The 5,798-nt window shown below is 28.9% G+C and overlaps 1 long non-coding RNA gene across 1 annotated transcript; it reads left to right on the top strand.

The window, feature by feature from the left end:
* The first annotated feature begins 2,211 nt into the window (after positions 1-2,211).
* On the top strand, positions 2,212-4,042 carry LOC122500265. Its single transcript, XR_006301450.1, has 2 exons — positions 2,212-2,343; positions 3,852-4,042. It is a non-coding gene; the product is annotated as an uncharacterized LOC122500265 (long non-coding RNA).
* Positions 4,043-5,798: the final 1,756 nt, after the last annotated feature.

Genomic DNA, 5,798 nt, shown 5'->3' with positions numbered 1-5,798 from the left:
AAGAATAACAGGTAACCAACTAACTTTACCATTTTTTTGAATTTTCCTTCTTCGTTATCAGACCCTGTAGAATCGTCGTCAGTAGTAATGTGCTTCTTTCAATTTTAAATTTTTTGATTTAGTTGTTACTTTTTTTCTCCATATATTTTTCTGACTTTCCTAATGTCGAGGAAAAAATGGCTGACAGCAATGTTCCTAATATTGGTGGAAGATGAAAACGGTAGAAAACCGTTACCTTTTTGAAGAATAACTGTTTTTTAGTTTTCAAGAACCTTTTCTCTTTGTTAACTTTCTCAACGCATTCTTGTGTTTTTTAATTTTAGTTTCTCACAATCTTTTAAAGGGCACGTTCCCTTGTAAAATATTTAAGGGCACATTCACAAATACACTTAATAAGTTATTAAACTTATAAAAAAAAAAAAAAAAAAAAAATGCTTATAAAAAAGCAGATATTAATCTGCTTTTTTTAGAACAGCGGATCGTTGTTTAGCATCCAACAAACATAAGGCTTTTAACGTTAAGGCATTTTTGTGGCCTATTATTTTACGTGTTTTAGGTTTCATTACAACTGCATAACTGGAACAAATGTACTACTTCTACAAGATTTTATACCCTTCGACGGTATGTAAACGTAGTGGTTGGGGTCGGAAGGAAATATGGAAGTCCTGAATCGGCAGTTGTCAGGTGTTGTTTGTTTCAGATCGAAAAGTAGATATCCATGAGGTTGAGAGGTTGCATCATGGTAAGCTTCTTGAACGAATCGAGAATTTTCTGGACATACTTGTCTAGCTAGATGTTGAATTTGAGCTCTATCTCTTGGATTTTTAAAAACAACTATGTAATTAGCATTTAACGAAATATCTCTTCGTCCATGGCCTTGATGAAAAAGGTTTTGTGAAATAAAAATAACACTTAAATTTTTGTGGTGACTACCTTTAGTAAACAGGTCTATAACAGTATTATTTGAGGATTCACGCATAAGATCGTCTATAATTATTAATTTCGAACGTGTGTCGTCGGAATAATCAGTTGATTGTGGTAGACCTTCTTTGAATTCAATTTCTTTACCATATTCTGCATAACAATTTTGCCATTCAGAATAATAGAAAATAATTCGTTCAAATATTACATCACACATTATGTTTCTATTTTTCAAAAACTTTTTAACGAAAAATGTTTTTCCACAGCCTGTTGGGCCACAAATCATAGAAGTAAACGGATGCTTCCAACGAGGATCCATGTTTTTGTAACGAGTTAAGAAATGTTTCACGTAGATAGGTGATTCAGGTACACGAACAAAAGTGTGAATGTGGTCCGACCGTTACGAGTATAGATATATATATATATATATATATATTTAGACTGACCTTAATATACAATAAAGATAGACAAAAACAGAAATATACATAGGTGCAAATATAGCAAACATATATCTCCATCTCTCTCACACTCATGGTCTAGTTACAAAACGCAACGCAATACGCTGATCTTAATAATATACAATAATGATAGACAAGTATATATATATATATATATATATATATATATACAAACGCCATATTCTGAATCACTCTTTATGTTTGTAAATACGTATCGGTAAGAAACGTAAGTCTTACGTGTTAATAACACAACGTTTACATTTTTTAATATATATATATATATATATTTCTGTAAATAAAATGATAAAACTGAGAAAATTTACTACTTCTCTCTAGCTAGTAACATATAACCAGCTAGTAACATATTACCAGCTTCTTAATACTTTAATCAACCTTGTACTAGTGAATTTGACTTTAATCTCATGAGCTGATACATTATGTTTAAAAGCTAAGAAATTTATTTAAAATATAATTAGCATGTGCACGCGGTTATTACAAGCTTGTTTAATCCGTGTTTCCGCTGTTTACTGACTCCGCCGCCGCCCGCCGTAACCAATGTGCTGAATGTAAGAGGACCTTAGGGCGTAGTCCTATGTAAGTAGAATACGTAAACTGAAAACAGAAATCGTGAGTGTAAGGGAGAAAGGTTGATATCACCGTCTCTCTCACTCTCATGAGTTTCTGCTCTTTGGTTTTATACTTCTGGTTCACATGAAGTTTTAAACTCGTTGTGAATATACATTAAAAACCTAACCAAAAATTCTCGTGACAAGTTTTAGTGTTTACATTCAATGTCAAATGAGTGAATATAGTGTATTACTATATTCTTAGAATTTTATATAAATACAGATATTGAATATTCCGTATATTTCCTACAACTGGATATGTAAAATTATTTTTAATATTTCACTAATAACTTGTTAAAAATCAAGAGAAATGGAAAATTAATTCAAACATTTAACAGGTAAGTATTCATATATAAATTTATATCAAAATTTGGTTTAAATTTATTTTAATATTTTTCAAATTTATATAAAAAAGACAATTTCTTTCTTTATTTTTAACTGTAAACAGAAATCTAACCTATTTTATCTCAGACGTTTTTCTGTCATTTCTTAAGTTTTTAAACTTCTTGTGTATATGGGTGATTCTTCAATCAGTGGTCACTTTTGCTTCCCCACTGTTCCCTATTTTATATCTTGAAAAATTGTTATCAAATCTACTTCAACCTTTTGCATAATTAATCTTCAATATGTTTTTTAGTAATATCATAATCGAAAAAAAATTTTATTTTAAAACAAAAGTTGTAATTCAATTGCAAATGTTCAAAAAACGCACATTTGTCATTTCTCCACACATGAATCATGAAGTTTAATATGTTTTATTTTGCACAAACTTTATTTTAAACGTTTTTTTATTTATTCTATTCGAAAGTTCATCTCAAAAACTAAGTTTTTGTGTATCGTTTTCTAATTTCCATTAACAAATCTGTGTAAAAATAATTTTTTAATATTTTCTCACTTTTTTTATTTGGAACTAGAGTTTACAATTTCATTGATTTTCATTAATTTTATTCCCTTTTTTAGTGCGATTTTATTTGCCATTAATATTATTAAGTTAATAAGTTGTATTTATGTTAAATTTTTATGAATTTTTACGGTTTTAATGAATTTTTTTCTTTGATTTGTAAACTCCAGTTCCTGTAAACTCCAGTTCCTAATTTCGTTTCGCGTAATGAAAGTGTTTTGTTTTTTTAAATGAATACAATTAACCTCGATTAACCTGTATCAAAACATGTAATTTCAATAACAGGTATGAGTAAAAATATTATTTATTTATTAATTAAAGCAGTTTAAAGTAATTATTTGCTTATTTACACTATTTATAATTATTAGCAGTCGAAAATTAACTTTTTCAAATAAATTATTTAACCTTTAAATTACAAATTTTTAAATTGTTTGTATATAAAACTAAAGAAAGAATTTAGCTCTAATATCTATAAAATAATCATTCTCAAGCTTTATTATAAAGATCTAAATAAAAAATTTCCAAAAAATTTAATTAAAAAAAAAAATTTTAACATATTCAAAAGTTACCACTTTGTGGAGAATCACCCATATGTATATAGAAAACTAACCTACAAATTCATGTGTCGAGTTTTGAGTGTTTACTTTTTTATTAATATATATCATTTTTAGAATTTTATAATATTAACAAGATTATGTATTGATTAAATTTTATAAAATTGAAATTCTTAAATTATTATTAATATTATTTATGTAAAAATTAAAAAATTTATTTTTATTTATTAAAATTGTTATTTTTATAATTATTTTGAATATTTTACCAATTACTTTATAAAAACAGGTGAAAGGTGAAAATAAATATGAAGATATTTAATATGTAATTATCTACATTTTTAAATTTTTCATCTTTATTACAATATTTACAAGTATTTTAAACGTTTTACAGATCTGACATTGTTGACGACGACGACGACTGAGTTGCTGTTGCACAATGCATTTGTGGTTCATTATTCAGAAGAATTATCGGATTGTAGTAGCCATACACCCAGTAATAAGTTGCTGAAACAAATTAATAATAATTATTAAATTTTATAAAATTGTACTCTATGACTTAAAAAATAAAAAGTATTCAACTAACATGTTAACATTATGCGACAGGTCAAGATCAAAAGGATTTTTTGCGACAATAGGAGTTGGTTTATTTATTTATAAATTTAATGTGCTGTTTTTAAACCCATACGGTAATGAGTCATATTTTTCTAAGCATCTGCGTTTGTTGTTTACAGGTTTGCACACTTTGTTTTCTGTGCATGTTATCACTTCATGATATGGCGTTCGTCGAATAACTCGTGAAGATGTTTGCAGAGAATTTACAGTTTTATCGACAATCATTTCTTTTAAACTATGAAAATTTATTTTTTCACTATTTTCATAATTTAATGTAAAACCTTTAACTTTACAGGTATAATGAATGTTACCTTTGCAATCAATCACTTTATACCCGTAAAATTTAGGTCCACCGGAAACAAAGCTTTCTATATAACTACCCTCTCCATATTCTACAACGAGTTCATCCGTCATTTGACCCAAGAAACTACCAATTTCGGGTTGATATTCGTTTTTATTATTAATACTATTTACATATATACACGAATCAGTGTCGTAATACAAGACACGATTGTCTAACCGCTCGAGGTATGAATAGAGCTTCAAACGTGCTTGAGCTGTCACATACGCAGCTAATACAACGTTTGTATACTCTGTAATTGGCGATGTACCTTCTTGATTCGAGAAAGTTACATACAATATTTCATCATTTACTGGTAAAATATTATGAACAACTTTTTGCGAATCAAACAATAATTCCATGAGTCGTTGTTGCTCATGTACAATTTCCGTTTGAGGTAAATTGTCTCTTTGACCAAATTTTCCCCAAAAAGAATTTAAACACAATTTTGCAACAGATCTAAGACCTGGATTTTTTACAATTTTATTTTTATCTAATTGTACACCTTCGACCTTAAAATGTTCATGCAAATATTGCTCTTTTGACGCATCGTCAACACATTCACGAGGCCAACCTCCAGCTTCTTGTTTAAGCTTAAACCACATGTTTATATACTCTGAAAAAAGCCCACCTTGACCGGTTTGACAATCATATTTTGTTGTCTTGTATTGCCAAACCTCAAAAACTTTAATAAGTTTATAACCTTTCTCAATAGCTTTTTTTAATTCATCCGAAACCCATGTTCGACAGAATGGGAACATGATTTTTGAATGCATGCGTACAGGGAGAATCGGATGAAATTCGTTTTGAGGTGGTAAAACAATACATTTTATCAAACCTTCAAGTTTTGATACATCTGATACATCCCTAGGATTTAAAGGTGCTTCGTAAATAAATTTATTATTTTTCAAAAAATTATTTAAATCTAAATTATCCTTTTTCATTTCATCGAATTGGCATTCCCACATTTCTGTTAATACATAACCTGCTGCTTCTATTTTTGATGATTGGACACGTGTCCGTTCATATTTTACAGATGGGCTTTCTCCGTTCCTAGGCTTTACATCTCTATTCAATTTATAACAAATGACACAACCATGCCAGAAGCAACCGTGAAATTGTAAAACATGACGGTTACCTTGCTCTTCGTAGTAACCGTCCACAAGCATGCCTTCTTTTAGTCTGTATTCACGGCATTTTCCAGCATGTACTATGTTTTTACGTAGCGTGTGTTCTAACCAAAATAACCATTCAATTGCTTTTTTCGACTGATTATTTGACACACGATACCCTTTGTTTGGAGAAAGACCTATTGTGTCTTTTCTTAAAAATTTTTTTCTAAACAGTGTCATACACGCAGAAGCAATTGTGACACATTTTGTAAAT

Source organism: Leptopilina heterotoma, unplaced genomic scaffold (assembly GCF_015476425.1).
Source record: "Leptopilina heterotoma isolate Lh14 unplaced genomic scaffold, ASM1547642v1 Lhet_1821, whole genome shotgun sequence".
Taxonomy (NCBI): domain Eukaryota; kingdom Metazoa; phylum Arthropoda; class Insecta; order Hymenoptera; family Figitidae; genus Leptopilina; species Leptopilina heterotoma.
Note: the sequence above shows the minus strand (reverse complement) of the source record. Positions and strands in the feature narration are given on the sequence as shown.